The sequence below is a fragment of the Pelophylax lessonae genome (genome assembly GCF_965119305.1).
Source record: "Pelophylax lessonae genome assembly, chromosome: 9".
In the NCBI taxonomy this organism is placed as follows: domain Eukaryota; kingdom Metazoa; phylum Chordata; class Amphibia; order Anura; family Ranidae; genus Pelophylax; species Pelophylax lessonae.
Window position 1 is genome coordinate 13315332 of NC_138776.1, and position 17905 is coordinate 13333236.

Here is a 17905-nt window from a genome sequence, read left to right on the forward strand (position 1 = left end):
CTGTAGCGTTTGAAAGTGGCCATGGAGAGGGTTGGGGGAGGCAGAAAAAAGTTGTAAAAGGAGCTTTTGTCTCTTTAAAAGCCAGCTAATAACTCCACAGGTGGGGGAGCCGCGTCCTCGCCTCCTAGGACCATACGGCCCGCTATCTCTAGCAAACTTTCCTTTTTTCCTGAAGGCACAAGAAATCAGTGAATGAGTTTACAGCCTCAGGAGTCCTGCCTCGTGGTTTGCCAGCGGGAGCCGACAAAATCCCCTCCTCTCCCTCCCAACATCACCCAGAAAAGAAAACAGGGAGCTTCTGAGAGAAAGCACTGCCCTTTACCAAATTGCATGGGCTTTTCCCAGGCGCCATTGTTGGCTGTTGCTAGGAGACAAGAGGTCTTCAGGTGTCACCAGGGAGACAAGGGCCTGGGTATTTGGTTTTAGGTCAGCCACAATAAAGACAGCAGAATGGAACGGGCATCCTCAGGACCTCCTCAGTCATTTGTCAGGCTATTTTAGCCCCCAATGTCTATTCAGTAGCACTGAGAAGAGGGTATGTCACTGGAGGGGAGAGTAGGGAAACATAGCTAGACTATATGGCTATTGAAAGGGTTGAATTGGGAGAACATAAACATGTTAAGTAATTAAACGGAACAAGATGGATTCCTCGGAGTTAACTATCCCAGTCAAAACAGGTCAATCTATTCTGTGCCACATGTATATGACATTAGGCGCTGCCTTCTGTATGGGGAGAAAGAAGGAACCTTTTCGCCTTACCTAGGTTGTCCATTACCGGTAAACTCCGATGTAGGAGTTGCATCAAATTGGGGCAGCACAGCGGCTTAGTGGTTAGCAGCCTTCCATTGCAACCAGGGCCATCTTACCGAATGGGCACACTGAGAAGTTGCCCGGGGGCCCCCACTTGCCTGGGGGCCCCACCTTCCCAACCCTAGCCAAGCATTAGTCCTGATTCCTGTGTGCATCGTGCTAAACTTAGCAGGTGGCAAGCGCCTGTCTGCCCTGCTCTGCTGTCAGGCCACTTGGGCCATGGAGGGGGAGCCCACAACTGCAGGAATGCCTGTCTGCCTCCCGGGCACACACAGGACAGTCGAGTCTGACTCCCGTCCGTGTGTGTGTTCACCGGACCCAGCTGCCCAACTTGGAAGCTGTCATTAGCCTGGCACTGTTTTACCAATAAAAATCGCTTTATCGATAATTTGCATTTTTATTCTCGTGGGTGATTGTGTATGCAGGGCCCCAGTGCGCTGCATTGCCCGGGGGCCTATAATGCTCTTAAGATGGCACTGATTGCAACACTAGGGTCCTCAGCTGAATCCCAACCAGGACACTACCTGCTTGGAATTTGCATGTTCTCTATGTAAAGTCAGGGTGACAGCTTTTCATTCGCTGGCATCCTGAAATGTAGGTCTCCAAAAAGTAGTCCTTAATTTTGATAACAGGTTTCCATGTAAAGGACAGGGATGGTACCTGAGATATAAAGTTTGAAAAGTATTTATAGCGCTATTCACTTACAGTAGTGCCTGGAACTGAAGCAGTTCCCTGTGGCCAGCTGTGTGTGGATGGCAGTGGCCTGGTAGACCCTCATGGAGCAAGGCACAACTCTGTCATATTAGTAGTCAGTAGGAGACTGGTCACCTTACCTTGGTGGCCAGTATGAAAACGCCCCATTATTTTGATGGTCAGTGGGAAGAATGTCCCTTACATTGGTGGTCAGTGGGAAGAATGTCCCTTACATTGGTGGTCAGTGGGAAGAATGTTCCTTTCATTGGTGGTCAGTGGGAAGAATGTTCCTTTCATTGGTGGTCAGTGGGAAGAATGTCCCTTACATTGGTGGTCAGTGGGAAGAATGTTCCTTTCATTGGTGGTCAGTGGGAAGAATACTCCTTACATTGGTGGTCAGTGGGAAGAATGCTCCTTACATTGGAGGTCAATGGGAAGAATGTCCCTTACATTGGTGATCAGTGAGAAAAATGTGCCTTACATTGGTGCTCATTGGGAAGAATGTCCCTTACATTGGTGGTCAGTGGGAAGAATGCTCCTTACATTGGTGGTCAGTGGGAAGAATGCCCTCCTTTCATTGGTGGTTAATAGGTAGAATGTTCCTTACATTGGTGGTCAGTGGGAAGAATGTCCCTTACATTGGTAGTCAGTGGGAAGAATGTGCCTTACATTGGTGATCAGTGGGAAGAATGTCCCTTACATTGGTGGTCAGTGGGAAGAATACCCCCTACATTGGTGGTTAGTGGAGAAGAACCCCCTGAGAATGGTGGTCAGTGGGAGGAATGCTCCTTACATTGGTGGTCAGTAGGAAGAATGTTCCTACCAGATAGCTGAAAGAACCATTGGAGTTATTGGTAACTTACCTGAGGGGCAGAAATTGCTCAAGGAGCCACAATTAACCTCTGGAGGGACTCTAGGATTTAATTGTACGCTTCTTAAGAAAGGCCAATGATTGAAAATTGATGCCCAGTACGTAGACATGCATGTTTGGCCATACAATCCAGTTTAGTCACTGGCACTGAAATGAGCAATCAACCAGTGTCAAGTCAAAACTCCTAATCTGCATACTTGTTATTTTCTTCATGACAAGTTTTCTTTAATATCTTAATGGGAGCCATGTTTATGGTTTACTGACCCCTCCATTGACAGCTCTAGTAAGGAGGAGAGGACATATACAAGTCTCGTTTTTTTTTTTTCTTTGGTAGATGACATAAATGTTGTTTTTTTTTAAATGACATTTGAGTTATGTCGTACCAGCAGGCAGTTTGGGTAAAAATAGTGCTTAGCTGATTTATTTTCCTCTTCTTTATTAATACAATTATGATCAATGCGACAGGAATCTGAAAGGTTGACACTTTGTAATACATTTTTCTGCTTGTCACTTCAGTAACGCAACGCATTGCATAATAGATTGATCCTCCAGAAACGATCACATCTGGCTTCCTCAGCTTTAATTTCACATATAAAATGATTAGCATAATGCCTATAAATTCAAAATCTGTTTTTCAAAGTTTGTCTCTTGTTAAGTTTACCGTACACGATTTGTGGGGGTGGACAGCCTTGCTCGGGAGGCTATAAAAATGTTGGGCCTACACTTCAGTAACTAATATCCTATGGGGACCTTGCGCAGTACATTAAGAAATCAGAAGCATATTAAGGAGCTATGAGTCATGGCTGGTTCAATCCACCGGAGACCGCCATTTGGTGAACATGATATGTAATAGCTTGTTTTTTTGTGGGGGGAAGTATCATACACTGAACTTTCATATTATTGCGCTAAAAAAAAAAAAATGTCTGTTCTCAACTGTACATTTCTCCGTCTCCTCGTACTTTGCGGCAAAATGACAAATAATGCCAAAGCGTTTCTGATAGGAGGACAGTATTCTTTAGCCTTTGTGTCTTCGAGTTCTCGTGTTTGAATGGAGGACAAACTGAAATAATGTTACAGAAGTCATTGAGTCAATCCCTTGTGGATTATGAGCTCATCACTCTGTAGCCTGTAAGTGGCATGTTACCATGACATAATATTATCCCTTCTAAAACAGGTGTCTGTCCTACATCAGCAGCCCCCTTCCTTTAATACCAAACTAGTCCTTGAGAAATTAACAGAGGTGGGTTGAACTCTCCCCGTTGCTGACCCCCAATGCAAGGAGGCAATTTTGGTCAACAAGGAAAGTGTTTCCCAAGCCAGGGTTTTGTGGAACTCTAGGGTTCCTCTTGAGGTTGGCAGGGGTTCGTTGAGCAATGAACAAAGGTGGGTTGATCTCCCACCTTCATTGACCAATTGCAAGGAGTCAAGTTTTCTCAACCAGGAGAGTGCAGTGTTTCTCAAACCAGGGTTCCTCTTAGGGGTTGCCAGGGGTTCCTTGAGCAATGAGCAAAGGTGGGTTGAACTGTCACCTACATCGACCACCAGTGCAAGAAGGGCAATTTTCTTCAACTAGTGGTGAGCAGTGTTTCTCAGCCAGGGTTTCACAAAACTCTAGGGTTCCTCCTGATGTTGCCCAGGGTTCCCTGAGCAATGAGCAAAGGTGGGTTGATCTCCCACCTTCCTTGACCAATTGCAAGGAGTCAAGTTTTCTCAACCAGGAGAGTGCAGTGTTTATCAAACCAGGGTTCCTCTTAGGGGTTGCCAGGGGTTCCTTGAGCAATGAGCAAAGGTGGGTTGAACTGTCACCTACATTGACCACCAGTGCAAGGAGGCAATTTTCTTCAACTAGTGGTGAGCAGTGTTTCTCAGCCAGGGTTTCACAAAAGTCTAGGGTTCCTCCCGATGTTGCCCAGGGCTCCCTGAGCAATGAGCAAAGGTGGGTTGAACTCTCACCTACACTGACCAATGCAAGGAGTCAATTTTTCTCAACCAGGAGAGTGCAGTGTTTCTCAAACCAGGGTTCCTCTTAAGGGTTGTCAGGGGTTCCTTGAGCAATGAGCAAAGGTGGGTGGAACTGTCACCTACATCGACCACCAGTGCAAGGAGGCAATTTTCTTCAACCAGTGGTGAGCAGTGTTTCTCAGCCAGGGTTTCACAAAACTCTAGGGTTCCTCCTGATGTTGCCCAGGGTTCCCTGAGCAATGAGCAAAGGTGGGTTGATCTCCAACCTACATTGACCAATGCAAGGAGTCAATTTTTCTCAACCAGGAGAGTACAGTGTTTCTCAAACCAGGGTTCCTCTTAAGGGTTGCCAGGGGTTCCTTGAGCAATGAGCAAAGGTGGGTTGAACTGTCACCTACATCGACCACCAGTGCAAGGAGGCAATTTTCTTCAACTAGTGGTGAGCAGTGTTTCTCAGCCAGGGTTTCACAAAACTCTAGGGTTCCTCCTGATGTTGCCCAGGGTTCCCTGAGCAATGAGCAAAGGTGGGTTGATCTCCCACCTTCATTGACCAATTGCAATGAGTCAAGTTTTCTCAACCAGGAGAGTGCAGTGTTTATCAAATCAGGGTTCCTCTTAAGGGTTGCCAGGGGTTCCTTGAGCAATAAGCAAAGGTGGGTTGAACTGTCACCTACATTGACCACCAGTGCAAGGAGGCGATTTTTTTCAACTAGTGGTGAGCAGTGTTTCTCAGCCAGGGTTCCATGGAACTCTAGTGTTCTTCTTGAGGTTGCCAGGGGTTCTTTAAGCAATGAGCAAAGGTGAGTTGAACTCTCACCTACAATGACGACCAATGCAAGGAGGCAATTATTTTCAACCAGGGGTGAGCAGAGTTTCTCAACCAGGGTTTTATGGAATCCGAGGGTTCCTCCAGATGTTGCCTGGGGTTCCTTGAGCAATGAGCAAAGGTGGGTTTATCTCTCACCTTCACTGACCAATGCAAGGAGACAATTTTTCTCAACCAAGAGAGAGCAGTGTTTCTCAACCAGGGTTTCATGGAATCCTAGGGTTCCTCCTGATGTTGCCTGGGGTTCCTTGAGCAATGAGCAAAGGTGGGTTGATCTCTCACCTTCACTGACCAATGCAAGGAGACATTTTTTCTCAACCAGGAGAGAGCAGTGTTTCTCAAACCATGGTTCCATGGAACTCTAGGGTTTCTCTTGAGGTTGCCAGGGGTTCCTTGAGCAATGAGCAAAGGTGGGTTGATCTGCCTCCTTCACTGGCCACCAATGTAAGGAGGCAATTTTCCTCAACCAGGACAGACTTAGAGAGAAGGCTGGAGGTCAGCTATAAATATCACTACATTAACTTGCTTGGCTCCTTCAGCCTCTACTCATGTGTAAATGAACTACATGACTCCCAAACCTGTTTGTATGGTACAATCCATCCCTTTAGAGACAGAAACACATTGTGAATCTCTACAGTTCAGCAAAATATGCTTTTGCTGTATAAATAGCAGCTTGGTGGAACATTGACAGGAAACATATACATTCACATAGTAGGAAGCATTTGAATAAATACTGCATTCAGTCTCGATGGTTTACACATACCAAGTTAATGCTACCCAACCCATCTCGCCCTGGAGTAACAATTATTTTTGGATCAGTACCCTTTGGGAAAAAATCACCTTCTCCAGTACCAACGAGCCAATCTTCCAAGCATTATGTTTGCAATCAAAATAATTCTTCTATAATAGCGCTCTCTTTATTTTTCTTTTGCCTTTCCAAATCACTTTCCTGTTTGCCTGACTCAAGGGGTCTATATGTCTTAATTGAGCGACTGTACTTATTCAGCTAGAATCTTACATTCCGGGAAATCTGTCCATCGAATGTTGATCCACGGGGGGCACTTAATCATGTATATCACATTGCTGGTCTCATGTGTACTTCTTGATTGGAAACTTGATGCCCCTACTTGGATGGGAAGCAAATTCACCCCTAATTATAGCCAAATTGTTTTGCCAATTTCTTCACGGAAAAGTAGCAAATTGAGGAACAGATAGCAATCTTTGTACTCTTCTTTCAGCCCTCGCTCATGAAAGATATATTTTCTCCCTTTGTGATTTACAAATTTAGGAGAGGTAATGGAAATATTCTAAAGATCTACCAGGGCCCGTTGAGTATTATTACATAAAACAAAATATTGCAATATTGTGAAAATGCCACAAATATCACCACCATCCAATGTACGTAAGCCTGAAGAAGTGGACATAAAATGCGATGATGTTGTACTTTAACCAATTCTTGCGATTGCCTCTGCCGACCACACATTGGGGTTGATTTTCTAAAACTGGACAGTGCAAAATCTGGTGCAGCTGTGCACGGTAGCGAATCAGCTGAAAATGTCAGCTTGTTCTATTAGGCCCCTTTCACACAGATCCGCCTGTCCGTTTTTTTGGCGGATCTGAACGGTCCCCCCATGCATCTCTATGGGGCATCGGATGTCAGCGGGGAGATGTCCGCTGACATCCGATCCGATCCGTCAAATCTGGACGGATGGAAACCCTATTTTCCTTCCGTCCAGCGTCCGTCCCATCCGATTCCCCCATAGAGATGTATGGGGCTCTGACAGTTGTGTCTTTGCACACAGTTCGGAGAACAGCTGTCATTCTCCTGCTCAGCGGGGGGATCGGCGGACATCGGATGTCAGCGGAGACATGTCCGCTGACACCCGATCCGATCCGTCAAATCTGGACGGATGGAAACCCTATTTTCCATCTGTCCAGCGTCCGTTCCATCCGATTCCCCCATAGAGATGTATGGGGCTCTGACAGCTGTGTCTTCGCACACAGTTCGGAGAACAGCTGTCATTCTCCTGCTCAGCGGGGGATCGGCGGATTGATCACCTGCTGAGAAAAACGGAGTCCGTCCAATGGACTTACTGTGTAAAAGAGCCCTTAAACTTTGACAATAAAAACTGGAAGCTGATTGGCTACCATGCACAGCTGCACCAGATTTTGCACTGTTCAGTTTTAGTAAATCAACCCCACTGGTTCCATTTTGGGGACTCATCCCTTCTACCAAATTATAATTATTATTATAGGAGAATTGGTATCATACAGTAATATTTGTACCTGTAGGGAGGCTGTAAAGGATCTGGCGATCTAACACACAGACAGGAGCATCAAAGCTACATTAGAGGAGCAATTATGAGGGCTTCTGACCATCTGAAGTCCAATAATTATTAACTAGGTTTTCCAAATTGTTGTGCATATTGGCCAATATTTTCTTGTATATATTACAAGAGGGAAGGAAGATTTTAACTGCATATAGATCCCTTGTATCTGTCAGGCTATCTGCAGGAGAAATAGTGTAGATCCTACAGACAAGAAGTAGATTTTTCTTCATCCCTTGAGCTCAAGGAGACATCTACTTCTTTGGCCAGCTTTACTTTCAGCATAGTCCAGACCAGGGCTTTTTTCAGGGGGAACGCAGTTCCGGCACCTCCAACACTGAATGTATTTAAGTGCAAGGGGTGCTGGGGTGTGCTGGATGGTCTATTGATGATGGGCCCTGGGAGATCTATTGTCGCCAGTGGGGATCTATTTTTGCATGGGGGTCTATTGTTGCTGGGTGGGAACTTATATTTCCGGGGAGTCAGTTGTTGCTAGAAGGGATCTACTGTTGAGAGAGAGGTCTATTGTTGCTGGCTGCTGGAGAATTTAATGTTGTTGCTGATGGTCTATTGTCTTTGGGGTGGATCTATTGCTGCTGGGGTGGTATTTTGTTGTGGGGAGGGGGCATTGTTGTATAGGTGATCTCTTGGATTTGGGGGTCTATTGTTGCTGGCTTTTCTTGTTATAATTAACAAGTTCAATACAAATTACTTAGCACCACAGAATGATACTTGGTTCTGTGTTCTCTAAAAGGGGCGATACTCGGAGGTGGGTAGGGGGTGAGACCAAGGGATGTGCTTGGGGGTGGGTAGGGGGTGGAGACAAGGGGTGACTCAGAAGGGGGGAGTTCCTGCACCTACTCTCTGAGAAAAAAAGCCCTGGTCCAGACTAATGCATAACAAGTCCTTTGCCAATGTATCTTCTACACCAGGATCCATAGGTCATCCTCCACAAACTGACATAGCTCTGACCTTCTTTTTCTTCCTCCTACTCATCCCAGCCTTTCTTTAGTCTTCACATCTAATCTGACCTGTACAGCTTTGTCATCACTTACTTTGTCTTACAAGCTGACACCTTTCTGCATCCCACCAGGTTTCAGATCTGTTCATTAGTCTTATAAAATACTCAGTACGGCTTCTGGTTACAATAACAAAGTTACCGTTATCACAGAGGAATGATGCTCAGTGTCGGGGCCATGCAGTATTATCATTATAAACAGCCTGTGGCCTTTCAGACTCTGAAGGGCATCTTATGATCTAGACTTATGACAATCTTAAACTGTAACAAACATTGCAAAATTAGAACTGATTGAACAAAACATCATGTGTGTGATCTCGTATTCCAGCAGTGCTGGAGCAGACCTGAAATGAGTGCTGGTACACATACAGGAGTGATATTGGTATGCTACTCTCAAAATCATTGGCAGGTCTTCCAAAACGACTATTCTCTGAATCCCAGCCAGGACTTCAGAATCCCTCCCTTGACTTCTAATGGTATTCATGGAATCCCTGTCAGAACTACCAATGGTACTCTAAGAATCTCTGCCAGGACTTCCAATGATACTCATAGAATCTCTGCCAGGACTTCCAATGGCGATCACAGAATCCCTTCCAGAACGTTCAATGGTTTCAGTAGCAATACTAGTGTCAGAGTCAGGGTTTAGGCTCGGAGGCCAGTGGCTATAGCAGTAGAGAGGCTTCCATTGACCAGCTGGATAAGTCCAGAAGCAGGTCACTCTGGCAGAAAACACAGGCTCACCCAAGGTGTGGAGTTTAACCACTAACCTGTGTTCACCAGAGCTCCTGATGGTGGGGATGGGTTTTTCTGCATTAGTACTAGGTTACATAATTACATAGTTTGTGAGGTTGAAAAAAAGACATCAGTCCATCCAGTTCAACCTATGATGTGTGTGTGTGTGTTTGCTGTTAACCGTACATTGTATACCCCTGTATGTTGTGGTCTTTAAGGGACTCAAGATGCTCCCTGCTTGTATGCTTATGCTTATGCCTGTATGTTGTGGTCTTTTTTGAAACTATCGATGCTCCCTGCTGATACCACTGCTTGTGGTAGAGAATTTCACATCCTTACTGCTCTGACAGTAAAGAACCCCCTACGTATTTTAAGGTTAAACCATTTTTCCTCTAGTTTTAGTGAGTGGCCACGTGTCTTATTGTATTCCCTTTCCCTAAAAAGTTTGTTGAAGTCCTTAGGATCGCCCCACCAGTAGGTGAGCAAGCCGGGGTTCCCGTAGCAGATAAAACAGATAGGGATCAAGCAGAAGTGCAGTCAGTAAATAAGCCAAAGGTCGGTAAAAAGTGGTTGAAGGTAGGTTGGGATCAAGCTGAAGTTTAGTCATGGAACAAGCCAAAAGTTGGTAACTACTGGTAATGATGATATGGACAAGCATCAGGAGAGACAAGAGTGAGATATTGGCTGGAGAGAGCACAATAATCTGTCAAACAGGAAGTGCAGAGATTTGGCTTTAGTAGGAAGTTTAACCACTAACCTGTGTTCACCAGAGCTCCTGATTGTGGAGATGGGTTTTCCTGCATTAGTACCAGGTTATATAGTTACATAGTTAGTGAGTTTGAAAAAAGACATCAGTCCATCCAGTTCAACCTATGATGTGTGTGTGTGTTTGCTGTTAACCGTACATTGTATACCCCTGTATGTTGTACATTGTATACCCCTGTATGTTGTGGTCTTTAAGGTGCCCATCTAATAGTTTTTTGAAACTATCAATGCTCCCTGCTGATACCACTGCTTGTGGAAGAGATTTCCACATCCTTACTGCAGATAAAACAGATAGGGATCAAGCAGAAGTGCAGTCAGTAAACAAGCCAAAGGTCGGTAAAAAGTGGTTGAAGGCTGGTATCAAGCTGAAGTGTAGTCGTGGAACAAGCCAAAAGTTGGTAATGAAGATATGGACAAGCATCAGGAGAGACAAGAGTGAGATATTGGCTGGAGAGAGCACAATAATCTGGCAAACAGGAAGTGCAGAGATTTGGCTTTAGTAGGCTTTAGTAGGAAGTTCATTAGAGGAGCAAAGAGTTCAAGATTCAAGAAAAAGATGGTTCAAGGCAGAATCATTCAAGGATTTGTCCAGGGTGGCTCAGTAAGAAGAGACACCAGCAGAGGTTGCAGGTTTAGACCCATGTCCTGACACAGAATCCTCTACAGGAATTCCAGTGTTTGCAGTAGCAACACTGGGTGTATCCTCCAGAAGGGTGTTTAGGCTTCAACCTTTGAAGTGACTTGTGATGTGTCCTATGACCAACTACCTGAGAGCTAAAGCAATATAATACTAACCTGGTGTCTGTTGCCTGACTACTCTCTGGCTTGCTGCCTGCCTAGACCTCTGCTCAGACCTGACTACTCTCTCGCCTGCCTCAGCCCCTGCCTGGACCTGTCTACATTCTCATTTCTAGCTCTATGAACAGTCCCCACTGTGTTGGTTCTCTGTTCTAGCCAATCCTGAGAGTACGACCTGGTATCAGTTTTCAGCAAAGTAAACCAGGATCACTAGGGTTCCTGGCCAATTTTCACCATCAGGAGCTCTGGTGAAGACCAACTGCCGCTCAGAATCCTTGCTTTAGGTGAACCCGTAACAGTTATCCCCATTCTTGTACCTTCAGGATAACTGTTTCCTGAATGAGCAGGCCAATTATTTCAAATGTAGAATCAATGCTGTCTCAGTGAGAAAAAGCCGCGTAGCCTTTTGTCAAAAACACCGGAGTTCCATCCAGAGACACACATGAGAATCTTACCAAATTTGGCTGCCAAGAATCTGTAAACCTCAGAATAAAATAAATTGCATAGACTTTTTCAGACTGTTCCTGAATAGTGTTAGTCTCTTTAACTCATTATTTACTTTCTTTGAGTTTCCTAAATTCTGCACAGGGTAGATGACCGTTCAGCCATAATGTGATGTACACATGCCTGAGGGAAGAAGGCTCCCCACATTTTTCTATGCAGTTATCTTTAGGCGCGGTGAGCGCACATTGAACACAACTGGTCATTTGTGAACCACATCCTTTACGTTTCAGTGGGGGTTCCCAAACTGTGTTGTCTCTGCCTACTAAACTGGGTCTGGAAGGATCTGTGGTACAGTCTGTATATAGACGACATTCATCTGAGCAGGCAAGTAAATAGGCCCCAATGTGTAATATAACCTATAAATATCATTATGTTGACATCACACTACAGATACTCCACACAAGAGCTGAGCAGGAAAACACTTGGATTGGTGGAACTACCTCTATGTAGCTACAGTATATAGCACACAAAGCTGGACCACACCAATATGTGCATTCCTTATTCCTTAAAGTGTTATTAACCACTTGCCACCTGCCCACTGTCAAATGACAGACCATCAGTGCCCTCCATCAGTTTCCATGAGTGCTCTCCATCAGTGCCACCTATCATTGCCCGTCGGTGCCACCCAAGGGATGACTGGAAACCTTTGGCCCAGGGGGCAAGTACAAACCACAAGCCCATGGTGCAGCGAATTGGCCCCACTCCCACTATTCTTCTTCCCAGGCCTCCTCCTGACCCCCATTCCAGGCTGAAGGTCCACTCCAGGTACGCTCTACTCTGTTTTCCTAACCTGGCCAGCAGGAGGCGGTTGGGGGGGGGCTGGGACAGCTCAATCTGGGCTGGCTGAGGGAGGAGAGTCTCCAGTGGTGCATGGAACTGGCTTTTGTTCAGACACAGTTTGCACCATACATGCTGGGAGGAGGCCTGCGCTCTGACCTTGTCTTTATCCTGCACTCAGTAGGTCAGCGGTGGAGACTTTACTTCTCTTCACCAGGAGTCCTTTAGGCATGTCTGTGGCAGAAGCGGTGCAGCCTTTTTACAGGGCATCAGAGTGACCCGGGGGGGGGGGGGGGGGGAAATTGCCCCTCTGCCCCATGGCCAAGTCCTCCCCTGATGCACCTATTAGTGCCCATCAGTGCTCCATATTGGTGCCTCCTCACTAGTGCCACCCCATCAGTGCCCTTCAGTGTCGCCTCATGAGTGCCCATCAGTGCAGCCTCATCAGCGCACATCAGTGAAGGAGAAAAATTATTTATTTACAACATTTTCTGACAGAAACTAAGAAAACCCTTTTTGTTTTTTTAACATTTTTTATCTTTTTTTTATTTTTTTTTTTGAGCAAAAAATTAAAAACCCAGCAAAGATTAAATACCACCAAAATAAAGCTTTATTTGTGTGAAGAAAATGATAAAAAATGAATTTGGGTACAGTGTTGCATGACCGCGCAATTGTCATTCAAAGTGCGACAGCTCTGAAAGCTGATAATTGGCCTGGGCAGGAAGGGGGGTGAAAGTGCCCGGTATTGAAGTCGTTAACGTGCAGTCTTGTGACTACTATCAGTGTTTGGTTAAAGCTTATAGGAGGAGTTTTCATTCTCCTCTGACTGTTCTATGAGGCTGCATGATCCCTGACTTTCTGTCTGGACAGTGCTGATTGGCCCTGTGCTGATCACATGCACCCCCCCCCCCCACCCCCAACCAAAAAAAACAACTCTCTAGCGGAACTCACCAAACTGAGCATGTGCAGAGTGCCTCCTAGGGCTCTGTGCTATCATCAGATGAATTGGGGGACAGTAAATGAAGAGGATCAGAGAAGACAGGATCAAACAGCCCTTTTCACCTTGCAGAAAATTAACTCCTTAGGTTCCACAGTGAGTTTACCAAGCATGCTTTACTGCATATACAGACAGATTTTACAGCTGTGGGTTTAGTAACGCTTTAACACTTTAGGGTACCTCCACTTTCGTGCAGCAAATAGATATCTATAATATACAAGTTCTACATTGTAATTGAATGTTATTAAAAATGACCTTTCCTTCTCAATCTGCAGCCGCTGTAATTTTCTGTAAAATTCAATACGGCCACCTGGAGGCGTTCTATACACAGATGGTATATCATACGCCCCCCCCCAGAATGTAATTTCTTGCTTATGTGATCGGCTCATTGATTTTCTTAGAGGCAGGGGCAGATTAGCAACTTTTGGCCCAGGGGGCAAGTACAAACTGGAGGCCCATGGTGCAGCAACCCGGCCCCCCTCCCACTTTCCCTTACCCCCCCCCCCACTCTCCCAATCCTCCTTCCTCCTGACCCCCATTCCAAGCTGAAGCCCTGCTCCAGATACTCTCTACTTACCGGCTGAATCCGGGTTCCCAACCGGGCCAGCAGGGGGAGGTGTAGGGGAGCTAGGATAGCTTGGTTGGGGCTGGCTGGGGCAGAAGAGTCTCCAGTGGGGCATGGAACCAGCATCTGCTTAGACACAGTTTGCACCATGCATGCTGGGTGGGGGGGGGGCTGCGCTTTGTCCTTGTCTTCAACCCGCACTCAGCGGCAGGGACTCTACTTCTTTTCTTTAGGTCAGCGGCAGGGACTCTTTACTTCTTTTCACCTGGAATCCTTTAGGCATGTCTGTGGCAGAAGTTGTGCAGCCTTTTTACGGGGATTCAGAGCGGCCCAGGGGGCAATTGCCCCCCTGCCCCCTGGTCCAGTTCTCTCCTGCTTAGTGGGGTATACACGGTATGAGAATGGATAATAAAAATCATTATAAATGGGCCCCTAGGTGTTTGGCTAGAGTTGTCCAACATGGGTGGCCACTGTTAGATTGATTCCCCTGCTTTCTGCTCCAGAGAAACCATAACAAGGGTTTTCTATTTTCAGCTGGATTTCCTACGTATTTGTTTGTTCTCCATAAGGGAGAACCCATCAGGTGAGGGTGTCGCCTCTATTTGGCTTTGTTATGACCTCGGCAGTTGGAATGGGATGGAATTCCCTTATGGGGGTGTCTCTTCACCAGCAGAGTCCCTTCATAACAAGCCAGCATTGTGCCCACAAGATGTCTTCATCTAGATCAGTCATATGACTAAAGCCCACCTGGACTGAAATGCGTCAACACTTTTTTGTATATAAGATTTTGCTACTCTTGATGGATCTTTAATAAAGATTTTATGAGCATGGTACACAAGGTTGCCGACCTTCTCGATTAGCCATTCACAGAATGCCTTCCATTTTTCACAATGATTGCAAAGCACTCCCTGACTGGATGAAGCGGAGACTGTGACACCACTGCCCAACCTCTCTGTCTTGTCCAATCAGAGAACAGCTTGCATTCATTGAGAAAATTGCAATGCGTCTGTAAATGGCACCTGTGCTGAGAGGGCAACATCCTCTAGTTATTTTACAGAATTGCAGCCGACACAGGACTCGTGGTGGTGGCCATCACTGTAGTAACAGAGAGACTACTACAGTAATTTCCAGCTAACACAGGGATCCCACAAGTATGGTATATGCATAGTTAGATTGATATAAGCTGGAACAATGTAACTATGCTAAAAAATCTATACCTGGAATTTAGCTTTACGAAAAAGTCCAGAAACACTTACATTTTACTTCTTTACCACTGCAACACTGGGCTCCTGTGTGCCACTTCCCGAACCTCCAGTCAGGGAATGCACACTTCTTAGAAAGTCTCCCTGTTCTCAGTGGGAGAAAATGTGCCCCATCATTGGTGTCAGTGGGAGGAATAGCGCCCCATCATTGGTGTCAGTGGGAGGAATAGCGCCCCATCATTGGTGTCAGTGGGAGGAATAGTGTCCCATCATTGGTGTCAGTGGGAGGAATAGTGCCCCATCATTGGTATCAGTAGGAGGAATAGTGCTCCATCATTGGTATCAGTGGGAGGAATAGTGCCCCATCATTGGTATCAGTGGGAGGAATAGTGTCCCATCATTGGTGTCAGTGGGAGGAATAGTGCCCCATCATTGGTGTCATTGGGAGGAATAGTGCTCCATCATTGGTATCAGTGGGAGGAATAGTGCCCCATCATTGGTATCAGTGGGAGGAATAGTGTCCCATCATTGGTGTCAGTGGGAGGAATAGTGCCCCATCATTTGTATTAGTGGGAGGAATAGTGCCCCATCATTGGTGTCAGTGGGAGGAATAGTGCCCCATCATTTGTATTAGTGGGAGGAATAGTGTCCCATCATTGGTATCAGTAGGAGGAATAGTGCCCCATCATTGGTGTCAGTGGGAGGAATAGATAGTGTCCCATCATTGGTGTCAGTGGGAGGAATAGTGCCTCATCATTGGTATCAGTAGGAGGAATAGTGCTCCATCATTGGTGTCAGTGGGAGGAATAGTGCCCCATCATTGGTATCAGTAGGAGGAATAGTGCTCCATCATTGGTGTCAGTGGGAGGAATAGTGCCCCCTCATTGGTATCAGTGGGAGGAATAGTGCCCCATCATTGGTGTCAGTGGGAGGAATAGTGCTCCATCATTGGTGTCAGTGGGAGGAATAGTGCCCCCTCATTGGTATCAGTGGGAGGAATAGTGCCCCATCATTGGTATCAGTGGGAGGAATAGTGTCCCATCATTGGTGTCAGTGGGAGGAATAGTGCCCCATCATTTGTATTAGTGGGAGGAATAGTGCCCCATCATTGGTATCAGTAGGAGGAATAGTGCTCCATCATTGGTATCAGTAGGAGGAATAGTGCTCCATCATTGGTATCAGTAGGAGGAATAGTGCCCCAAGTAGGGGTGATCGAACTTTTCAAAAGTTCGGTTCGACCAGAACTTCCAGAAAGTTCGGCCCGGATTTCAGAACCCCATTGAAATCAATGGGACCCGAACTTCGGTAATCAAAAAACCCAATTTTGAAGCCCTAAAACCCAATAAATGCCCCTAAAAAGTGCCTAGGGTTCTGGGTCATGCCCCAGAGACTATTAATCACACAAAAAAAAGTTCTTAAAAATTGTCATTTATGATAGTGAGCCAATTATTGAAAAAATTATTGAAAAAAAAAAAAAAGAGATTTCTTTGGATTTAGTGTCTGGGGGGGGTCTAAAAAGTGTAAGTGAAGTTTCAGCTCTGTAGCATGTCCAGAACCAGAAAAAAAAGATTGTTTCTCTTAGGTCACTTATAGAACAGGGATATGCCTCCGCTACTTTCACACCTTGCCGGTTTTGTAGCAAGTTTTTTTTTGGGCATTTTTTGGGGGTTATTGGAGGCAGGCATAACATCAGAACTTCTGTGTAGGGGTATATATACACACACACTTATATGTATTTATACACATACACATATATAGGTGTGAAAGTAGCAGAACACTATACTTGCGCTAATTAAATAATTAACACCCATATGGCTCCGCTCCTTTCACACCTATATGTGTATGTGTATAAATACATATAAGTGTGTGTATATATATATATATATATACCCCTATACAGAAGTTCAGATGTTTTGCCTGCCTCCAAAGACCCACAAAAAATGCCCAAAAAAACGCCTGCAATAACACACCTGGGTGTTTTTTTTTTTGGCGCAGGCGTTTTTTTGGGCATTTTTTGTGGGTCTTTGGAAAAACAACTTTGGCAAAACATCTGAACTTCTGTATAGGGGTATATATACACACATACTTATATGTATTTATACACATACACATATATAGGTGTGATAGGAGCAGAGCCATATGCCTGTTAATTATTTCATTAGCGCAAGCATAGTGTTCTGCTATTTTCACACCTATATATGTGTATGTGTATATATACATACATGTGTGTGTATATATACCCCTATACAGAATTACCCCTATACAGAATTTCAGATGTTTTGCCTGCCTCCAAAGACCCCAAAAAAAGACCCCAATGGGCATTTTCAACCGATGGTCGACCCGAACCGTTCGATCATCCCTAACCCCAAGGACTGGATAAAGACAAGCAAAGTGCTGCATGCTGTTTAAAGACCAATGTCCTAAGGAGCATTGGCGTCAGGCGTGAATTCTCTTTTCCAGCAGTACGCCTATAAGGGTGACACCATAGGTCCCTAAAGGGAACGTAGCCACCCAAAAACCAGGAACCTGGAGCAATGATCTTTGTACTGACTCAGCTATAAAGAAACAGAAGAAGTAGGAGCATACAGGGTCAGCTGTTGTAACTTATTAAAATATTTTAGGGGTTTAATAACACTTTAAAGTCCAAGTTTTAGCTTAGGTTTTCTTATAAGAAGGAAGAAAAGATTTCCTCCATATTCTTGCTCAGTAGTAAGCGATTCATTGTTGTAATGCGTACTTCACGGCACTGCAGCCCATAAAGGGCATTGGCCTCCTACATTACTGAGTCAGGATAATAAAAAAGACCATCAGTTCCGGACATTTGCTTCTATCTAACAATTTCTTTTGTGCAATAATCCTTTCCTCCTCCTAATAAACTTGCGGTAATGATACTTGCAGAGTATACTACCATACCAGTCCCAGCACAACCATTTCACTTTTATTCTATTTTTTTATATATACAGTGCCTTAAAAAAAGTATTCATACCCCTTGAAATTTTCCAAATTTTGCCATGTTACGACTAAAACTATTTTTTTCTTTTTGTGATAGACCAACACA

General features: G+C 45.1%; 1 protein-coding gene across 1 annotated transcript in view; it reads left to right on the forward strand.

The window, feature by feature from the left end:
• Nucleotides 1-17905, forward strand: part of SLIT1 (slit guidance ligand 1) — a 546950-nt gene that overhangs the window by 217769 nt on the left and 311276 nt on the right. The gene's annotated exons all lie outside the window — the stretch shown is intronic.